This window comes from Saccopteryx leptura, chromosome X (genome assembly GCF_036850995.1).
Source record: "Saccopteryx leptura isolate mSacLep1 chromosome X, mSacLep1_pri_phased_curated, whole genome shotgun sequence".
Classification (NCBI taxonomy): domain Eukaryota; kingdom Metazoa; phylum Chordata; class Mammalia; order Chiroptera; family Emballonuridae; genus Saccopteryx; species Saccopteryx leptura.
The window spans coordinates 91705671-91729316 of record NC_089516.1 but is presented as its reverse complement, the minus strand read 5'-3'; positions in this window follow the sequence as shown (position 1 = coordinate 91729316).

The window sequence follows — 23646 nt, the reverse complement described above, 5'->3', positions numbered from 1 at the left end:
CAAATCTGCATTTATTTTCTACTTCCCTGATGGGGTGTTGAACACACAATGCAGTGTACAAATGATGTGCTGTGGAATTGTGTACCTGAACCCTGTATAATTTTGTTAACAAATGTCACCTGAATAAATTTAATGAAAAGGAAAAAAATAAATTTGAGATAATCACATAAAAATATATTTCTTTTGTAGGGATTAGCATTGGCATTGGCAAGTGAGTTTTTACTCTCCAGGTAATATAGTATATTTTTCTGTGTTACATTCTGGCCAGTAAAAAGATTAAATATAGTAAAATTGCAGCAAATTTTGTGAGTGCTAAAATTTCAAACTTCCAAACACCACCTGTTAAATATTTCAACACTAGAAATAATTTAGAATCAATCTGTATAAATAATTTGTTTCTGAGTGAAATAAATAGTTTGTATACTGGTTTTCAACAGATTTCCTGCTATATATAGGAAAATGAATGTTAAACATGAAATTAAAAACAAATTCCAGCTTCATACCTACAACCTCTATGACCTTGAGTAAGTCAGTAAATCTTCCTGAACATCAATTTCCTCATCTATAAACTGCAAAAAATAAAATAGAACATCTGTGTATCCAACTTACAACTTAGAGTATAAAATGATAAGTAAAAGTGATAATATACATGAAAATGATATAATTGTAAACTTATTAAATGCAGTATATTCATATATATTTAACATTTTGTCCATATTATAGAAAAAAACCCCTAATATTTTCACATAAAATTTTAGCTCATTTAGCTCTAATTTTGCTTTGTTTATATATATTTAAAAAAAAACTTATCTTCCTTTATAAATACCATTATGATTGTGGGATACACATATTTTCATTATACAAATCATGAATATTTTGTCAACTTAAATTCAGAACAACTAAGATATATTGTATCCTGCTATTATAGATTTAATAACTTGCTATAAATACACACAGATTTCTTGTTTATTTATTAGTTTATTTTTCTGGTTATTTGCTGTTGACTCTCAGCCTTACATTTGCTTTTCTATACTTTGCTCTAGATTGCTGTGTTTGTAATTCTGCAAATTATGGCTTCTATACTCAGTTGAGAGCTATTTTCCAGCTACTTTTTGTCAATAGGAGGCATTTGCAAAAGATCAGAAGCTAGGAAGAAGAGAAATATTTAAATGCTGGCTCTACAAGTGTTGCAGCTGGCAGTCGTTGACACTTGTTCTCTTGTTCTAGTCCAGGATTCTTAGTATGTTTTTACTTTATTATTATTTTTTATAAATAAATTTTTATTTCAATGGGGTGACATCAATAAATTAGGGTACATATAGTACATATATTCAAAGAAAACATGTCCAGGTCATCTTGTCATTTAACTCTGTTGCATATATTTAACCCAAAGTCAGATTGTCCTCCGTCACCCTCCATCTAGCCCTCTTTGTAACCCTCCCCCACCCCTCCCCCTCTCCCTCTTTCCATCCCCCCTCCCCCCGTAACCACCACATTCTTGTCCATGTCTCTTAGTCTCATTTTTATGTCCCACCAATGTATGGAATCCCGCAGTTCTTGCTTTTTTCTGATTTACCCATTCCACTCCGTACAATGTTATCAAGATCCCACCATTTTGTTGTAAGTGATCCGATGTAATCATCTCTTAATGGCTAAATTAGTATACCATGGTGTATATATGCCACATCTTCTTTATCCAGTCCTCCATTTTTTTTACAGTGATTAAAACATTTAAGCAAATTCTTGGCCAATACAGCAAGAATCCATAAAAGAGTAGTGTCCTTAACATGTTCACCAAGTCCAAGTTGGCTCCAACACCATGCCAAATCCCTGAAAAATGCAACCCAACCCCAGTTCAGTCTGTTATGAGCTGTCACAAGGAGCAAGAGTCCAGGAAAAGTCCACATCCAGGAAAAGTCCGCATGGCACTGGAAATGTTGTCACAATTCTATACTTTGCAGCTCATGTCCAAGTCCCAATGACCGCTGCTTCTACCTGGTAATGATTCAGGTAGACTGGAAAAGCCATCTGCAGCATGTGTGGAGATGGAGCTTCTGTTCTCCTCTGCCTGGAGAGATGAGACCAGGTTGCTTTCCCCTGGAGCTTTACAACTGTGGCTTGGTAAAGAGAACTTTGGGATACACTAAGCTGGGTGGCAGAGGTAGATTCATAATAGAAGTTGGAAAAAGGGGGAAAGAGAGCTCTAAATTAGGAGTAGGTCCCAGCCTGAAATATGAGTGGGGCATTGAGGTAGGAGGAATAAAGGAAACACTATATATTAAACAAAGCAGCAGAAAATAGGACTATCAACACCCACAACAGAGATCTTCAAGGGAAGAATAAAAAACCTGACTATTCAGGCAAGACATAGTTAAGTGGCCCTTGTGCAAATAAGATCAGTTTACCTGCTTCTTGGAAGAAATACCCTAGGCTCGTCCACAGTGTCGTAGATGGGGCCGACGGCCCTGGGCACCTTCAGCTTTCAGTGGCAAACCCCAGCATTCTGGGGAAGGTTAGGTCATAGGTGGCTGGAGCAGGGCTGGAAGAGACTGAACCCTCCCTTAGAGGAGCGAGGAAGAAGCCTACCTTTCAGTGTCCCTGTTTCCTCACAGCGGAAGCATGTAAGTCTGGCAGGCTTCAGCTCAATGACCTTCCTTTCCACTATTGAAGCAGGACCCAGATGGCATCTTATGAGACTCTTTTGGGGCGTTGGAGCCTTTAAGGGCGTATCCTAAAGGCTAGTAGCTCCCCTGATCTCTATTGGGCTTTTTCTGCCTCTTGGTATCTTAAAGGCCATGCTCAGAAGATCTCGCTGAGGGGTTTGAGGATCCCCATCCACCTATATAAATCTTTTCCATATATCTGGAGCTATTTGGAAAAAGACAAAACAGTGTTACTAGCTGGATCAAATAAAGAAGGTATTACTTTGCAGGAGAAAAAGATTTGGTGTCTCCTGTTTATCAGCATTCAAAAAAAATTTAAAAAATTTTTAAGTAAAAAGCATGATATGGTAAACCCATAGGAGTTCCAGGATATGACTTTCCCCCTTTTAAATTTTTTTAAATTGACCTCAAAATATTTGCTGGGTATACTTTAATAATAACTTGACTTTAAAGATTGGAAGAATGACAAAATACAGTAAAAGCTTTTGCTCCATATGCAGGAGCATTTTCAGTTTAACCAGTTTAGGAAATTCAATAATAGAACAGTGCATACAGACAATGAGCTATAACATGCTTATCAGCCTCTCCTGTTCTGACAGAGGTTACTATAAATCCAGAATATGTATCCACTGTAATGTGGACATAGGACTGTTTGCCAAATAAAGGTATATGATTAACATCCATTTGCCAAAGTTGTCCTGGTATGGGTCCTTGAGGATTAACTCCAAATGAAGGGGCAGATTATAGTATAGGACCCCTTGGACAGGAATTCCCCATCTGCCATGCTGCTTCCCGAGAAAGTTGAAACAGTTTACACAGGGCTGCAGCGTTCTGGTGATGAATAGTATGAGACTGAATTGCTCGATCTGTCATGGTTGCTCCAAATAATTTTCTTTTGGGTAGCTTGATCAACAAGGGCATTCCTAGGCCGTGGCCAGTTTGCTCAGTGGTAGAGCATTGGCCTGGTGTGCAGGAGTCCTGGGTTTGCTTCCCGGCCAGGGCACACAGGAGAAGCGTCCATCTGCTTCTCCACCCCTCCCCCTCTCCTTCCCCTTTCTCTCTCCCCTCCCCTCCCACAGCCAAGTCTCCACTGGAGCAAAGTTGGCCCGGGGCAACGAGGACGGCTCTGTGACCTCTGCCTCAGGTGCCAGAATGGCTCTGGCTGCAACAGAGCAACACCCCAAATGGGCAGAACATCCCCCCCCAGTAGGTGTGCCGGGTGGATCCCAGTCAGGCACATGCGGGGAGTCTGTCTGACTGCCTCCCTGTTTCCAACCCCAGAAAAATACAAAAAAGGGAGGGCATTCCCTTGTGCTAAAGCTTCAGGGAACATGGAGTGAGCTCGAGTATGTCCTATAAAACATGGAGCTCTATGTTGACATACAAGTCTTTGAAGAAGGAGGAACTGCTGAAATAGTTCATCAGCATTTGTCCCTAAGACAGCAGTCTTTATAGTGGAAACACCATAAGTAAATATTTGCTGTCTGTATATAGATTAAAGGGGGAATATGGTAAATGCTGAAAAGCCATGCTCATGGCACATAATTCCAGACTTTGAGCTGATTTTAAGTTGACAGTTTCAGTATAAAGTTGTCCATTGATTTGCAAGAGCGATTTGCATTTAGTGGAAGTTTCCCAGAGCCATTGTTATTGATACTTTGAAAAAAGGAACAACAATAATTTTGAGGCTCAAAACCTATAAGCCTCACCTATGTAAACGTCACCTATGCCCCTTGATAATCCAGGAGGCAACAAGATCAAAATATGGAAGTGTATTCCATGGGCTATTAGATGGTTCAATGTGCCCAAGCTGTAGCTGCTCTTGTACCAATTAAGCAGCTGTCCTAAGTTTCTCCTGAGAAAGGGGCCATTGGTCTACCCATACAGGATTATCTGATTTACAAGTAATTGGATCTGCACAATGCATTATTGAGGTAGCAGAAGCTACCAAGACCCCTATGCTAAATTTTGATATCCTAATCCACACCTTCTGGTATTGGGTGCCATTTCTATGGGTGTGAGAATTCCTCGCTGTTCTTTCCCTAGTACCTTGGTGGGCAAAAATCCCCGATCAAGCATCTGAGTACTGACTAAACCATTAGGACTGACAAGCAATGCTCCTATATTTTTCAAAACATATCTACCCCACAAATTAACTGGCCATCCAGGGAGCACATAAGGCTTAAAAAATCCAGGATGGCCCTCTTAATCTTACCAATGTAGAAAACTAGAACTTTGTTGAGGGGATTTACTCTATACCTTGTAATTCTGTGGCTGCTGCATGATTGGGCCAGGAAGGAGGTCAATGTAGCTTAGCAATAAGAGGTACATCATCTCCAGTATCTAAAAGTCTTTAAATTTATGCTCATGTATTGTTAGTTCCATTTCAGGGCGTTCCTGACCTATTTTTTTTTAAAATCCAATTGGCAAAATCAGAGGAGCTAAATCACCAATTTGCTTGGGGCCCCTTTTGCAGGATGTGGCCTGAGAAGCAGAATTAGCATCCTTATACTATTCTTCTAACTACCTGAATTAGCCGTGAGACACATTCTTTTTTTTTTTTTTTTTTTTTTTTTTTTGATTAATTTTGATGGGGTGACATTGATAAAATTGTCTTCTGTCACCTTTTAACTGATTTTCTTTGGGCCCCTCCCCTCCCCCATCCCCCTCACTCTCCTTCCCCATACCCCGTAAACCCTACACTCTTGTCCATGTCTCTGAGTCTCATTCTTATGTCCCACCTCTATATGGAATCATATAGTTCCTAGTTTTTTCTGATTTACTTATTTCGCTGAGTATAATGTTATCAGGGTCCATCCATGTTGTTGTAAAAGATACGATGTCATTATTTCTTATGGCTGAGTAGTATTCCATAGTATATATATATATATATATATATATATATATATATATATATATATACACATACCAAAGCTTTTTAATCCACTCATTCTCTGATGGACACTTGGGCTGTTTCCAGATCTTCGCTATTGTGAACAATGCTGCCATAAACATGAGGGTGCATTCCTTCTTTTGAAACAGTGCTATGGTGTTCTTGGGGTATATTCCTAACAGTGGTATAGCTGAGTCAAAAGGCAGTTCGATTTTTAATTTCTTGAGGAATTTCCATACTGTTTTCCACAGTGGCTGCACCAGTCTGCATTCCCACCAGCAGTGCAGGAGGGTTCCCTTTTCTCCACATCCTCTCCAGCACTTATTCTGTGTTGTTTTGTTGATGAGCGCCATTCTGACTGGTATGAGGTGATATCTCATTGTGGTTTTAATTTGCATTTCTCTAATAATTAGTGATGTTGAGCATTTTTTCATATGCCTGTTGGCCATCTGTGTGTCCTCTTTGAAGAAATGTCAATTCATTTCTTTTGTCCATTTTTTGGATTGGATTGTTTGTCTTCCTGGTATTAAGTTTTACAAGTTCTTTATAAATTTTGGTTATTAACCCCTTATCAGATGCATTGTCAAATATGTTCTCCCATTGTGTAGTTTGTCTTTTTATTCTGTTCTTATTGTCTTTAGCTCTGCAGAAGCTTTTTAGTTTGATAAAGTCCCATTTGTTTATCCTGTCTTTTATTTCACTTGCCTGTGGAGACAAATCAGCAAATATATTGCTGCGAGAGATGTCAGAGAGCTTACTGCTTATGTTTTCTTCTAAGATGCTTATGGTTTTAAGGCTTACATTTAAGTCTTTTATCCATTTTGAGTTTATTTTTGTGAATGGTGTAAGTTGGTGGTCTAGTTTCATTTTTTTGCAGGTAGCTGTCCAATTTTCCCAACACCATTTGTTGAAGAGGCTGTCTTTACTCCAATGTATGCTCTTACCTCCTTTGTCAAATATCAGTTGTCCATAAAAGTGTGCGTTTATTTCTGGGTTCTCAGTTCTGTTTCACTGATCTATATGCCTGTTCTTATGCCAGGACCAGGATGTTTTGAGTACAACGGCCTTATAATATAACTAGAAAGCCCGGCGGTCATATGAAATGACTGCTGTTCTAGATATTATAAATTGTAATTAAAATGATTTGTGCAAAGGTGTCTGCTAATTCAAACTGAATTACCCAGGGCAGGTGGTGAGGATGCCCCTTTGCTTGGTGCCCCACAGGGTTTCCCTCTTCTACTTGCTTAATTGCTTAAAGTAGAGTGCAATGAAGGAAACCACTGGCGGTACATTTCTTAAGAGCCAGAGCTAGCTCAATAAATAAAGGTGATTTAAATAATAAAATGTTAATTCACATGTCAAAGATCTCTTTGTACACAACATTTCTTGTGTAGATCTTTCCATCATTTTTAAGCTTGCCTTGCAGAGGACCATCAATTATTTTTAATTTTACATCTGTTCTTTCACGAACTCTTGAACAGGCAACATAAAGTTGACCGTGTCCAAATGCAGGCTCAGGTAAAAAAATGCCAACACGCTGAAGTGTTTGGCCCTGAGACTTATTGATGGTCATAGCAAAGGCAAGTTTTACAGGAAATTGTCTAGGTCTCAATTGAAACGGCAACCCTGTTTGAGATGGAGCCAAATCAATTCTTGTAATGACATGTATTTCACCTTTAGAGGAGCCAGTCAAAGACTTAGCTATTATGACAGTATTTTTCAATTGGAGAACTCTAAGACGTAGTTTTTATGTAAAACACATGATTGCCAATGCAAACAAATGTTCACCTTCACCCTGACATGCTCAATTTGCGTTCAGCCTTAAATTGTTTCAAAAGCAGATGATTGCCAATGCAAACAAATGTTCACCTTCCCCCTAACCTGCTCAATTTGCATTCAGCCATGGCAACTTCACCCCATTGGCTAGTACAGTTACGCAAGCAATCAATAAGCTTTTGGCGACAAAAGACACTTAAGCCGCATATAATAAAGACTTGATATCTGGAAGTGTGATACCTCCTGCTTTATTCTTCCTTTTCAAGATTGCTGAGGCTATTCGTGTTCTCTTTTGTTTCCATATAAATTTTTGGAATATGTGTTCTATAACTTTGAAGTAAGTCATTGGTATTTTAATTGGTATTGCATTGAATTTATAAATTGCTTTGGGTAATATAGACATTTTAAAGATGTTTATTCTTCCTAACCATGAGCACGGTTATGCCTCCACTTGTTAGTATCTTCCCTGATTACTTTTATCAATGTTTTATAATTTTCTGAGTACAAATCTTTAATCTCCCTGGTTAAATTTATTCCTAGGTACTTTATTTTTTTGGTTACAATGGTAAAGAGGATTTGCTTCCTTAATTTTTTTTTTCTGACTGTTCATTGTTAGTGTATAAAAATACCTCTGATTTCTGAGTATTGATTTTATATCCTGTCACCTTACTGAATTCATTTATGAGGTCTAGTAGTTTTTTGACTGCGACTTTAGGATTTTCTATATACAATATCATATCATCTGCAAATAATGATAGTTTTACTTCTTCTTTTCCAATTAGGATGCCTTTTATTTCTTCTTGTTGTCTGATTGCTGTGGCTAGGACTTGCGGTACTATGTTGAATAAGAGTGGTGAAAGGGGGCACCCCTGCCTTGTTCCTGATCTTAAGGGGAATGCTTTTAATTTTTGCCCATTGAGTATGATATCAGCTGTGGGTTTGTCATAGATGGCCTTTATCATGTTGAGGTATGTTCCCTGTATTCCCACTTCCACTTGGCTGAGAGTTTTTATCATGAATGGGTGCTGCATTTTATCAAATGCTTTCTCTGCATCTATTGAAATTATCATGCAGTTTTTCTCCTTCCTTTTGTTTATGTGATGAATCACACTGATTGATTTGCGAATATTGAACCAGCCTTGCCTCCCAAGAATAAATCCCACTTGATCATGGCGTATAATATTTTCATATATTGCTGGATCCGGTTTGCTAATATTTTGTTGAGGATTTTAGCATCTAAATTCATCAGGGATATTGGACTATAGTTTTCTTTTTTTGTGTTGTCTTTGCCTGGTTTTAGAATCAGAATTATGCTCACCTCATAAAAGGAGCTTGGATGTTTTCCTTCCTCTTGAATTTTTGGAAATGGCTTGAGAAGGATAGGAGTTAGTTCTTCTTTGAATATTTGGTTGAATTCACCTGTGAAGCCATCAGGCCCCGGGCTTTTCTTTGTTGGGAGTTTTTTGATAACTGTTTCAATCTCATTTGTTGTAATTGGTCTGTTTAGGTTTTCTGTTTCTTCCAGATTAATTTTTGGAAGATTATATGTTTCAAGGAATTTGTCCATTTCATCTAGGTTGTCCCGTTTTTTGGTGTACAGTTCTTCATAGTATTTTCTTACAATATTTTGTATTTCTGTTGTGTCAGTTGTTATTTCTCCATTTTCATTTCTAATTTTATTTATTTGAGTCCTCTCTCTCTTTTTCTTGGTAAGTCTGTTTAAAGGTTCATTGATCTTGTTTACCTTTACAAAGAACCAGATCCTGGTTTCATTGATCCTCTGTATTGTTTCTTTAGCCTCTATGTCATTTATTTCTGCTCTGATCTTTATTATTTCCTTCCTTCTACTAGCTCTGGGCTTTATTTGCTGTTCTTTTTCTAGTTCTTTTAGATGTAGGGTCAAGTTGTTTATTTGAGCTTTTTCTAGTTTCTTGAGGTATGCCTGTAATGCTATGAACTTCCCTCTCAGGACTGCTTTTGCTGTGTCCCATAAATTTTGAGTTGATGTATGCTCATTATTGTTTGTTTCTAGAAATTTTTATATTTCTTCTTTGATCTCATTGTTTACCCATTTGTTATTTTATAACATGCTATTTAGTTTCCAAGTGTTTGAGTATTTTTCAGTTTTTCTGTTGTGTTTGATTTATAGTTTAATGCCATTGTGATCAGAGAAAGTGCTCAATATGATTTCAATCTTCTTAAATTTGTTGAGACTGCTTTTGTGCCCTAACATTTTGTCTATTCTAGAGAATGTACCATGAGTGCTTGAAAAGAATGTATATTTTGCTGTTTTAAGGTGAAAAGTTCTGAAGATATCTGTTAAATCGAGTTGATCTAATATGTCCTTTAAGTCTGCTGTTTCTTTGTTAATTTTCTTTCTTGAGGATCTATGTAATAATGTTAATGGGATATTGAAATCCCCTACTATTATAGTATTGCTGTTGATCTCACCATTTAAATCCATCAAACTCTGCTTTATATATTTAGGTGCTCATATATTAGGTGTGTGGATATTTATAACAGTTATATCTTCCTTTTGGATTGCTCCCTTTATCATTATGTAGTGACCTTCTTTATCTCTAACTATAGTCTTTGTTTTAAAGTCCATTTTGTCTGGTATAAGTATTGCTACCCCAGCTTTTTTTTCATTTCCATTTGCGTGAAATATTTTTTTCCATCCTTTTATCTTCAGTCTATGTGCATTTTTTGATTTAAGGTGTTTCTCTTGTAGACAGCATATGTATGGGTCCTGCTTTCTTATTCATGCAGCTACCCTATGTCTTTTTGATCAGATCATTTAATCCATTTATATTTAAAGTTATTATTGATATGTAGTTGTTTATTGCCATTTTATTCTTTAAAAATGTATTCCCCTTTTGCTATATTCTTTTTCTCCTTTGATCTGTTTACAACAGGTCCTTTAGCACTTCTTGCAGCCTTGGTTTAGTTGTAGTGAATTCCTTGAGTTTTTGGTTTTTTTTGTTTTGTTTTTTTTTGTCCGTAAAGCTTCTCATTTCTCCTTCAATTTTAAACCGTTGCCTTGCTGGATAAAGTAGTCTTGGTTTTAGGCTCTTGTTCTGCATTACTTTGAATATTTCTTGCCATTCCCTTCTGGCCTCAAATGTTTCTGTTGAGAAGTCAGAAGTCATCCTTATGGGGTCTCCTTTGTAGGTGACAGTCTTTTTTTCTCTAGCAGCTTTTAATATTTTCTCTTTATCACTTAGCTTTGGTATTTTATTTATGATGTGTCTTGCTGTTGATTTCTTTGAGTTTCTCCTTCATGGAGTTCTCTGTGCTTCCTGAACATGTGAGATGTTTTCCTGCCTTAATTGAGGGAGTTTTTCAGGTATGATATGTTTGAACAAAGTCTCTATCTCTTGTTCTTTCTCTTCTTCTTCAGGAACCCCTATGATGAGGATGTTATTTCTCTTCATGTTGTCACAGAGCTCTCTAAGATTTTCCTCAAACTTTTTGAATCTCTTTTCTTTTTTCTGCTCTGCTTTTGTGCCTTTATTTATCATGTCCTCTAATTTGCTGATTTGTTTCTCAGCTTCATCCATCCTGCTTTTAATTCCTTCCAGTTTGTTCTTTATTTAGATATTATATTTGTCATTGCTGACTGATTTTTTTTATTATTATTTCAATGTCCTCTTTTATATTTGCTATCTTTTTATTTAGCTTTTTGTAATGACCATCTATTGTTGCTCAAATATCTTTGGGCATCCTATCAATCATTATTTTAAACTCTGCGTCTGGTAATTTGGTTATATCTGATTCATTTAGGTCTTTTTCTGGGGATTTCTCTTGTTTCATTTGTGTTGCATTTCTCTGCCTTTGCATTTTTTCTGTGTAAAGGAAGGTTTTAGCCCCTGGAGTCCACTGGGTATGGCCTCTGTTCCCTAGGTATGGTCTGTCTGCAGGCCCACCACCCCCTCTTCTGTTGTTGCATAGGGCTTTTGGGTTTGGGTGTTACTGATGCCTGCCCACTGGGGCTGTACCTGTGGTTTCCACCTCTCCTTCATGGGAGTGGCTGTGCTCACTTTCTTGGCTGCACAAGCCTTGGTGGCCTTGGCCTTTGCACCGCCCCGTGGGTGGCGTTATGCTTGGTCATCAGTGCACTGGCAAGCACGTTTGCTCAGCTGAGGGTCTCTGCCTGTTTCTGGGCTTTCACCCCGCCCTTGCAGGAGGAGCCTGCTCATAGAAAGGTTGTTAGCCTTGGCTCTATAGGCCAGGTGGGACTGCATGCCCATGCTCATCTCAGTTGCAGAACTCCACCTGTTCTGGACTTTTGGCTCCACCCCCTTGGGAGGTGCCAGCTCCCAAGTCAGGCCACAAGCCTGGATTCCGCAGGTGGGGCAAGGCTGTGCTCTTGTGCCCTTGCTCAAGGGCGGGTCTCCACCCCTTCCAGGGTTCCCACCCTTCTTCCACAGGCTGAATTACAGGCTGCCGGCAGCTGGGCTTGACTGCTTTTGCATGCTTCCTCCTACCCAGCCAGGCAAGACTGAGCTCACCCATGAGCCCAGTGGTGGCCAGCAGGCTTCCGCCCTTGCCGAAAGAACTTCCCCTTTGTGTCCCGCTGCCGCCCACCCTCCAGCGAGCCCTCAGCCATGTGGGGTGCAAGCTCAGACCCTAACACTCACTACTGTAGCCCCAAAAGCTCCCTCCTTTTAAGCAACTCTGCTCTCAGTGCCATGGGGGAGCTTGTTTGGCTGCTCTCCTGTTTCCTTTTGCTGGTATTGCTGTTTCCGGGGGAAATATTCACTTCAGATTTGGGGAGTGGCTTGACCCAGGGGTTAGGGTGGCTGTCTCCCAAAATGTTTCTCCCTGTGCCTCCTAAATTACACTCTCTTCCTGCTAATCTGGTCCTCTCCTCTCTCCCGGTCCCCCGGACCCCCGGGTGAGTGGTTGTGAGAGAGGTGTTCTGCGTGGTCCCTTTAAGAAGAATCCTGGGACTGAGAAATCAGACTTTTTCTCACAAACAATATCCTGACTTGTTTCCAGCTAAATACTGTCCTTATGCCTCTTCTAGGCTCTGGGGCTGCAGGCTGGGGCTTTATTCCTGGGACTCAGGACCCTGCTCTCTCTGCTAAACTCACTTCCCACCATGTGAGTCTCTCCCGGCTGCCATTCGCTCCGGGGAGCTGGGCAGCCCTCTCCGCGTTTCTGCTTTTTCTACTCGTCTCGGTGTGGCTTCTTCAGTGTTCCTTGGTTGAAGAGTCCTCTTAGTTTAGTCCAAAGTTGGTTTTTCCAGATGATAGTTCTTTAAATTAGTTTGTAATCCACTTTGGTTCTGGGAGGTGGATGTTGGTACGTCCACCTAATGCAGCACCATCTTGTCTTCTCCCCTTAATATGTTTTGAACTACGGTATTATCTATTATTTTTTTTTCTTTTCAAAGTTCTCTCTTCACCCATCATCCTTCTGCTCTTCCTGCCCTTAAAGCACTGTAGAAACTAATTTCCTCTGTTTGAAATACCATTAGTAGTTCCTGTTTGCCTGACTGGAACTTGACTAAAGTGTTCATATAAAGGTGTACTTATTTAAAGTGAGAAATTTCTTTTTTCTATCTGGTTACAGTACCAAATCAAATTAATAAAAGTAACAAAACAATTTGTGCAACTTTGGAAATAAAAATAATCCTTAGATATTTTCTATATTTTTCAAGTGAAATCTTGTCATATGAGGTAAAAGCAGAAGTGAAAATCAATGCTATATATATTATACACAAAAGGCGATTTGTCACATGAATAACCTGTAAACAGAACAAGGCAAAACAAATATATCTAATGTAAACTAAATTCTTTTTATTTAAAAAATTTTTCACCATTAAGTATCTTGTACAGGGAAATTAGTTGAATCTTTTAACTGACTCTTTGATTGCCTTTGTATCAGCATTACTGTTGCCATCCATATTGTTGTTTCAAGAATTTCTAGCAATGCATTTTTCTTCAAATAACTCCATAATTTTTATATTAACAATGACATTTTTCTTGCCTCTTAAGCTGTACACATCTACAAGAAAAACTGAACCAGTTGACATTCAGTATGTTTCCCAAAATAAATGATCATGGTAATATAAACATAATAATTTTTACTTTTTATTAAATAATATTTTTACCATAAAGGAAACCAATATTCTTTTTCAAGTTTAGAAGATAAAACAAAGCAAACATAAATAGAAACATAAAAAAAGAAAGTCTTTACTTGAATTTCAAGCCATATCAGTTTGCAATAAAGTAAACCATTTATTCAACTATAAAGAGGATGTTCATATTCATCAGACACAGAATAAAATATGTGCAGTATTTTTCTCTAATTTTAAAAAGTGTTTATATATATATTGCTTTTAAGAACTCATCATACTTGAGTTTGCATGTTCACAGAAGAACACAAAAGAAAATTGATATAACAAAATATACAATTGAAAAACCTATTCCTGCAAAGAACTGAATACTAAAGAAGTTATATTTTTCATTTTTAAAATTTATTTATTGATTTTAGAGAGAGGAAGAAAGAGAGAGAAAAACATGAATTTGCTGTTCCACTCACTTATGCACTTTTTGACTGATTCTCATATGTGTCCTGTCTGGGAGCCAAACCCCCAAGCTTGGCACAGAGGGACAATTCTCTAACCAGCTGAGCTACCTGATCAGGACAGACAAAGCATAGTCTTTAGGGCATTGCTGATCAGACAATAAAAATGTTTATTTTCTTTTTTAAAAAAATTTTTTAATTATTTTATTTTATTTATTCATTTTTAGAGAGGAGAGAGAGACAGAGAGAGAGAAGGGGGAGGAGCTGGAAGCATCAACTCCCATACATGCCTTGACCAGGCAAGCCCAGGGTTTCGAACCGGCAACCTCAGCATTTCCAGGTCGACGCTTTATCCACTGCGCCACCACAGGTCAGGCAAAAATGTTTATTTTCAAGAGCTTCCCTTCACCAAAAAAAAGTTTTATTTGTGGCCAGAGCTTGGAGTAATTTCTGATAGCACTTAAATCATAGAAGTAAATTTCAAGACCAAAAATAAAAGAACATACCTTACCAGTTCACATGGGGTTTTTTTTTAATCTACCTATATATCACGCCATAGGGCAATTGTCAAAATTTTTAAAATATTGATATTATACAGACTCTGTTTTCTGACTACAATTCAGTTAAAGTAAAAATAAGTTATTTAAATATAAATTAAAGTACCTGTATATTTGGAAACTATAGCATATTTGGTAAGAAACTTATGGGTTGAAGAAAAATTTATAATGAAAGTTTTAAATATTTGGAACTGAATATTAATGATTATGGTTCCCGGTTATGGAGTAAGTGTTTAGTGATTTCTAGCCCCAGAAAAACAATTTCACTGAAGAAAATTATACAAAGGAAAATGTACTGTGTCTGGAAATTGTCCTAAGGACATAGAGCATATTGAGAAACATACAGTACATTCAAAAATCCATTAAATCTTAGAACAATGGAACTCTGTGGCATTTCAGTCATGACTCACTCTTACTAAACCCTCCCTTAGGTTATAGAAACTTTTCCTTAGAGAGTTCTACTCTGGGCACATGTGATAATGAAAAGGGGGTTCCATATATCTCCAGCTCTCATCCTGTGGTTGCATCTTCACTGTGGGAGAAGGGAGTTGTGTATGATTTGTTTTGATTTCAAATCCATGAAAGCTTGTTTTGGAAAAAAATAGTTTTGATGTAAGAGTGAAGTTGTTTTGATCTAAGTGTAGATGTGTTTATATTGACAAGCTTTGCCAGGATGTCATCAACATCTGTTGTTATCAATATGCACTCAGTAGTTCAAGCTGCTGACTGGTGCCACTGGGGTCTTATCAATAAGAACATTCAGAGGAGAGACTGTGACTATAGGACACTTAAATTTTAGAAATCAAGAGTTTGTGAGGTCTCACTGAAAGTGTTCAGTCTGGGCAAGATGAATCTTTCCTGAACTAAATAACTCTGAAAACCTTGGGAATTAGGTCCTGCTGGGGGAAGTGAGTAAATAAAGGACATTATCTTGCCTGCCAACACTGGCACATTTGTTTCCCAGCAACATGCTCTTGTGACAAGGGAATTTTGCTTTGCACTGTCAGCTGGATTTTATCACTTGTTTGGCTATGCCAACACTTCTGAAAATCAACTCATAAGAAGGTATATCTCACCTAAATTTGAACTTTATTCCTCACTTTGCCTGAACAATATGCAATTTACATATCATTGGATTGGAATATGTGATTTCTTTATTGGATTAAGAAACATCATCATATACAATAGTCCCTCATCTATCATGGGAGTTAGGTTCCAGGCTACCTGTGATAGGCGAAAACTTGCAATGTAGCAACCTTATATTTATTTTATTGTTTATAGATACTTTAAGGCTTTATAAACCCTCCCCACATTCTTATAAACCTTTCCCACACTGTTATTAACCTTTCCCACACTCTTATAAACACTTCTTATGCTCTTAAATACTTTCTACACTCTTAAACCTACATATTTTTAACACCATGTAAAATTCTGTATGGGTATTTACCAGTGAATATACTACAACTTGAATGATGAAGATGATGATGAATTAATTAGCTGTGCAGTACTGAAGGTGATAATGATGAGATGAATGTACTGCACAGCCAGGAAGAGCATTACAGCTCTTCTGAAGGTGCCACTTCATCAGGAACTAAATCAAGTGGTGCATTATGTCACCCTCATCTGTAACTTCTGTTTTTGCTAAAGGTGTAGGCATAACTGTTGTCTTCTTCCGAGTGAGAAACATAGTTATGGGGAGTTGCTGGCACAGCTTTTTCTTCTGGGCGAGAAAGTTTTTAAAATATGACATGCCACCCTCAATTGTATTTGAGAACTGCAACAAACGAAGCATCTTTGGGTCCCACTCTTTAGCCACTTGCTGAAGTTCTTTGGCCATTCTGACTATGGTTGTGAGGCGATCAAGTGTTAAGCCAACTTTCTCTCCTTCAACTCCTAGTTTCTCTTGTTTCTCTTCTTCTTTGCTTGTTGACTTTGATATTTCTGTCATGTCCTTGTCTGTCAATGGTTGTGAGTTGGCATCAATCAGGTCATTAACATTATCATTGAAGTCATTTCTTCCCAGTAGTTTTGTCAGTTTACGGCCTTATCTACTGCAGACTGATGGACTTCATGAAGGAAGAATCTCTTTTAATGATAAACCACTTCTGGCCTCAAATTTTTCCAGCTGGTATCTAAAGTTTTACTCTTAATCTTCTTTATGGCTTTCTGAACATATAGGGGTCATGATTCAATGGTGTAGTCATGCCAGTACACCTTTAGCGAAAAGCCTTTGCTAGAGTCCATAGATTCCAGAAAGTTTTGCAGGGCGTTTCAAGTATAGGTAGCCTTAAAAGCATGAATAACATTTTGATCCATAAGCTGAATCAGCAAAGTGGTGTTCGATGGCAAGAATTCTTATCTACACATCATCATACGACAGATCAACAGCATGGCCTCCAGCACTGTCCATGACCAGAAGCACTTTCAATTTGAGGTCTTTCTCTGCCAGATAAAGCTTGACCTCTGGGATAAAGCACTAGTGGAACCAATCTTACATGAGGAGTTTCATGACTCAGGCCTTGAGGTTGTACATCCAGTACACAGGCAACACATTCTTTTTCTTGTTTTTTAGGCCCCCTGGGTTTTTTGACCTATAAATAAGCCTGGGCTTTATCATAAAGCTTGTAGAATTCCCACACATAATCCATTATACAATCTTTTGGGGCCTTAAATCCAGGGGCTTTGGCTTCATCCTTCATAATCAAAGTATGAGACAGCATTCACTTCCAGGATAAGCCCGTCTCATCCATATTAAAAATTTTTTCAGGCTTATAGCCCCCTTCCTCGATGATGGTTTTGAATTTGTTGTTCATGTACTCCTCGGCTCCAGCTTTATCCACAGAGGCAGCTTCTGCATGCAGGGAAACACTCTTAAGTCCAAAGCGTTTCTGAAACTTGTCAAACCAGCCCTTGCTGTCATTGAATTGGATTGATCTGGTGGGAGAAGCACTCGATGGTCCTGCTTTTGCATCATTGTCCTCGTCCTCATCACTGTTGTGAACATCACCACTTTCATAAAAAGTTTTGTAAAGCTTCTTGGTCTTTATGTGGATGGTGTTGGTATCCATCGAGATATTCTTCCTGCAGTCACTGATCCACAGGACCAACACAGACTCCATCCTCACAATGGTTTTATTGCGGGAAATTACCACCTCTTTGCAGTCTTGTTAAAAGACACTGCTGCCATCGTCCTTATATTCTTTTCATTCTTTTTTATGTAGAGAATTGGAGATGATTCATTGATCTTGTAATGGCATTCTGCAGATGAATAGCTTCTCCCTTTCATTAATGTGTTAAGGAGTTCCACCTTTTCTGCAATGGTGAACATCTTTTTCTGACATTTGGGTTTGGAGCCAGAAGCCTTAGAAGGTGCAGAATATTTGGAAGTCATTGTAGGGGTTGAAATAAATTCAATTTTTTACAAAAATTTCACAAAAACATAACACTGCAGAGCAATACTACATTCAGAGATCAGATGTTGATGTGAAATGCACAAGGCAAGATGATGAATGCATGTTATAAGCGGGAGATGGAGGAGACTGATGCTACTGTCACTTAGCCAATCAGTGCCCAAGATACAGAACATTGTGCTCTGGTTGGTCGTATCCCATCTATCAGCCAATAGTGTGCTACGTACAATCTCATGTGGGAAAACTAACTTAAGTGGAAACAGCCATAGCTGCATTTTTCATATGTGTGAGTCTTTCTTTACTCATCTGCTGTATGGTATGTATTTTATTTCAATTTAATATTCTTTTAATATGTGTTAATTAATTTGTTTTATATTGTTTTCAGTTTTGTAGGCTGGAAAATGTTTATTTTACCACAAAAATAATTAAAGAAATAAATATATTAAAATAACAATATACTGAAAAACCCCGCGATATAGTGAAAAATACGCAATATAAAATTAGATATATACAATTTAAAAATCTGTGATACAATGATATTGTGAAAAGTGAACCACAATATGGTGAGGGATAAGTGTATACTACTAGCTTGTAGAATAGTATTATTGTAAGTTATAATCCCCACAGTGAATCTATGTTAAATAAATTATTGGCAAAGACAATTTCTGTCTTTGATCATAATTTTCCTCAGACAGAAGAGTAAGATACTGTTGTTGTTTTTTTCTTAGCCCCATGATGCAGGTCTAGTCTAGGCAAGAATGACTTACAGTACAAGAGGTCTGGGGCTTCTTTACTCTACCTAGCATTTATAGGGCAGAAAATCAACCCCAGCTGCAGCAAGCCAAGCAATATTTAATCTCAATACCTCTAGCCGCAGCTCACTCTAAGAAGTGCCACACCAGGAAGAACAAACCAAAAATAAGGGACCATTGTTCCTTACTATTGTGCCAGTTCTAATTGAGGGAACTACTTTATGTGGCACAGATCTTGTAAAATTAAATGTCTAAAGTTGTTGTAAAAAAATAAATTAGTGGAGATTTTGATGGAGAACAATCAAGAAGACACTTATAACTCCATGAAAAAGGTAGGAACAAGCACACATTAGAACAATCAGAACTTTAATGGAGAGAACCAGAGAAAGAGAGAGACAAGAAGAGCTATCATAGGATCACAGTCAACCCTGGATGTGGCAAAAGCTGTGTACATAAGTTATTTTGCATTCATTTAAAAGTAGTAATATCAGAATTTGGGAAGGTTTAAAAAGATTGTTCACATCTCATTTACATCATGCAGCCCAAGGAAGAATCCTCACTGACACAAGGGGCTTAAATATAATTGCTGATCAAACAGTGATAGAACAATATTACTCTTATCCAGGAATCCAGGCTTAAAAATAGAAATACAGCCCTGGCCGGTTGGCTCAGCGGTAGAGCGTCAGCCTGGCATGCGGGGGACCCAGGTTCGATTCCCGGCCAGGGCACATAGGAGAAGCGCCCATTTGCTTCTCCACCCTCGCCCCCCCCTCCTTCCTCTCTGTCTCTCTCTTCCTCTCCCGCAGCGAGGCTCCATTGGAGCAAAGATGGCCCGGGCACTGGGGATGGCTCCTTGGCCTCTGCCCCAGGCGCTAGAGTGGCTCTGGTCGGGGCAGAGCGATGCCCCGGAGGGACAGAGCATCGCCCCCTGGTGGGCAGAGCGTCGCCCCTGGTGGGCGTGCCGGGTGGATCCCGGTCAGGCGCATGCGGGAGTCTGTCTGACTGTCTCTCCCCGTTTCCAGCTTCAGAAAGAAAAAGAAAAAAAAATTGAAATACATTTAGTTATTCAGTCTGGAAAGCCGTATGCATTCCAAAACTATACATTTCAGAAACCCTCAGAAAGTGAATTTCCAAGATACTAGTCAATGACTGAGTGTAAAAGAAAAATACGTTAAACACTCAGAACTCTGACAACAGCCTCTAAGGCATAAACAAAACACATTCAACAATAAATGGTAAAAATCTAACTTCCTAGTAGAGTTTAAGAACCCTTTGACAAATAATTGGCTTATGTTGACTCAGAGATGACCTCCAGGTAGCCAGACTGAAATATATAAACCAGGGTAGAAAAATCTGGCTCAGGACATCAGATTTTGCACCCTGCAGGGGAAATAGACATCACAGAATTAGTTCATCTAAGGTGATAACAAGTAAATAAATGACCAAACATAGAACAATAAAAAAAATGGGTGGGAGGAGAAATAATGGACAATTTATTACCAGAGTTGATACAGCAAATTATTTTAGAACTCTAGTTTTCATATATAAAAAGGCTTATAACTGAGCAAAAAAAGAAAAATAAATAGCCTGATTAAGAAATAGGCAAATGAGTTGAATACACAGTTTTCCAAAAATAATAACAAATGACTAATATACATATGAAAAGTTGCATTCAACACCATGAGTTATCAAAGTAACACATAATAAAACCACAATGAGATATAACTTTATACCTATCAGAGTATTTTCTAAACAAAACAAAATAGATAACAATACATGATGTTGATGTGGAGAAGTTAGAACTTTTGTTGATTGTTGTTGGGGTTATAAAATGGTGCATGCAGTATATAAAACAGTATGTAGGTTCATAAAAAACTGTAAATGAGACCACCATTTAATCTAGAAATCTGGGTATTTAGCAAAAAGAATTTAAAATAGGGCCTTGATGAGATATAAACATAGCTTCACTATTCACAATATCCAAGATATGGAAGCACCAGCACAAATGTTCATTCTTAAAAACATTGTACAAAGTGAAATATAAGACAATCACAAAAAAGACAAATGCTGTAGGATTCCACCTCTGTGAGGTATCTAAAGTAGTCAAATAGATAGAACAGTAAATCAAATGGTGATTCCTATGGGCTTGTGGAGGGAAGAGGAAGAAGGTATTTTTTAATGAATATAGAGTCACAGATTTAGAAGATAAAACAGCTCTAGAGATCTCTTTACAACAATGTGAATATAGTTAATAGCACATTACTGAAATGTACACTTCAAAATGTTTTTCAACACAATAAAAAGATGATAATAATATAATAGAAAATGTCCAGTTTTAAACAAAAATAATTACAAAAATGCAAACAAACAGGACAGTGCAATAAATTTACAGGAATAAAACTAAGCTATAAAAAATTTCATTGAAAAGGCCCAGATGATTAATTTAGCAGTGAAAGACTTGCAAGCAACTATTACAAATATGTTCAAACAACTAAAAATATCCATGCTTAAATAATTAAGGAAAGCTGTGATGACCATATCTCATCAAGTAGGGAATACTAATGAGGAATTAGCACTGTTCAAAAGAAATAAATTAAAATTCCAGAGTTGAAACATACAACTGAAACTAAAAAAAAAAAAAATTAAGTAGAGTGGAAGAACAATTATGAGCTATAATCAGTGGACTTGAAGATAGATATTATGTAGATAAATAGATATTATGTAATTTGAAAAACAGAGAAAAAAATTGAACAAACTCTCAGAGAAATGTGGGGCACTGTTAAGCACACAAATATATATTTAATGAGAATATCAGAACAGAAATAAGAGAAAGGAACAGAAAAGCTCTTCAAGAAAATGACTTGACTAAAAACTTTCCAAATTTGATGAAAAACATTAATCTACATATCCAAGTTACCTATAAACCTTGAAGTAAGATAAAAGAAAAATATAGTTAACAAGTTGAAAGCCAAATATAAAGAGAAATCTTTAAAGCATTTGGTTAAAAAGATTTATCATGTACAGGAAACTCCTACAGGTTGAAGGGCTGACTTCTAATCAAAGCCAAAGGAGGCCAAAAGCAATGGGATGGTACATTTAAAATTTTGAATGTTCAAATCCATATTAGAAACAAAGGACACTGATAATGTTATTAGGTAGCAAATTACAGAAGAAAATATAATTATATCTCTTAATTTTCCTTCACTTTACTGATGTAAAAAGCAACTCCTTAAAACAATATATATGAAATTATATTGCTGTGCTTACAACATATAAAAATGTAATATATTTGACAGTAAGAATATTTGGAGACAAAGTTGTTTAGTAGTAAGGGAATGACAACATTCCACAGGGGGAAATGTGGAGAATCAGAAATGGTAAACAAGATATTGATGTAACAACATCTATAAATATACACTTACTCTAATTCTTTTCTCCTATTTTTTTAAAGATATAAAATTACATAAAATGATAAGAATAAAAAATATATTGTTTGACCCAAATACATAGGGTTAATTTGTATGTGTGCAATAATAGCTCCTAAGAACCAAACAAAGACATTACCGGAAAATATAGACCAATATCTCTTATATAAATCCTAGACAAAGTTACCATGTAAATAGTGTGATACCAATATTGTAATACTTCATATGAATAGAATAAATAGCCAAAAAAAAAAAAGAGCAACCCACATAACAATTTATTGTGTAGACACAGTAAAATCATTTCCCAAATCTAGTGGGTTTTTTCTTTTTCATGATAAAAAAGCATTCAATAATGTAAGCCTAAACTTTCTTCCTAGAATTGAGAACAAAGAAAGATGTTGTCATACTGGAGGTTCTAGCTGAGATAGGCAAGAAAAAGAAATAAAGGCATCCACATTAGAAAGAAAGAATTAACATTTTTTTTGTAGATGACATGATCTTGCATATAGAAAATCTGGAGGAAGTTGTTACAATGCTATTAGCATCAATGAATGAGTTCAGGTTTGCAACATATATGGTTACCTTACAAAAAATCAATTGTTTAGCTATGAGCAATCTAAAAATGAAATTAAGAAAAATTTTTTTTACAAAAACATAAAAAATTAAGCACTTAGAAATAAATTTAATAATTTTTGAGTAGGATTTGTCCATTCATTTTTTCTTTTTTTAATATTCTGATATGTGTGCTATTTATTATAATTATTTTTCCATTCTCCAGTAGATGAATGGTTCAGAGCTCCCTAATACCTCTGGTGATTAAAAGTCTCTCTTAGCCCTGGCCGGTTGGCTCAGCGGTAGAGCGTCTGCCTGGCGTGCAGAAGTCCCTGGTTTGATTCCCCGCCAGGGCACACAGGAAAAGCGCCCATTTGCTTCTCCACCCCTCCCCCTCTCCTTCCTCTCTGTCTCTCTTTTCCTCTCCCGCAGCCGAGGCTCCATTAGAGCAGAGATGTCCCGGGCGCTGGGGATGGCTCCTTGGCCTCTGCCCAGGTGCTAGAGTGGCTCTGGTTGCAACAGAGCGAAGCCCCAGAGGGGCAGAGCATCGCCCCCTTGTGGGCAGAGCATTGCCCCTGGTGGGCGTGCCGGGTGGATCCCGGTCCGGCGCATGCGGGAGTCTGTCTGACTGTCTCTCCCCGTTTCCAGCCTCAGAAAAATACAAAAAAAAAAAAAAGTCTCTCTTGTTCCTCAACTCCTTATGGTATGCCCATTTTATAAGACTCCCATAAAGCTTTCAACTCTCTTTTTTTTTTTTGGGGGGGGGTAGGGGTATTTTTCCTGAAGTGAGAAGTAGGGAGGCAGAGAGACAGACTCCCTCATGCACCCAATCAGGATCCACCCAGCAAGCCTAGTAAGGGGTGATGCTATGCCCTTCTGGGGAGTAGCTCCTTTGCAACCAGAGCCATTCTAGTGCTTGAGATGGAGGCCATGGAGTCATCCTCAGCACCCGAGCAAACTTTGTTCCAATGGAGCCGTGGTTGTGGGAGGGAGATAGATAGAGAGAAAGGAGAGGAGGAAAGGTGGAGAAGCAGATGGTTGCTTCTCCTGTGTGCCCTGACCTGGAATCGAACCCGGGACATCC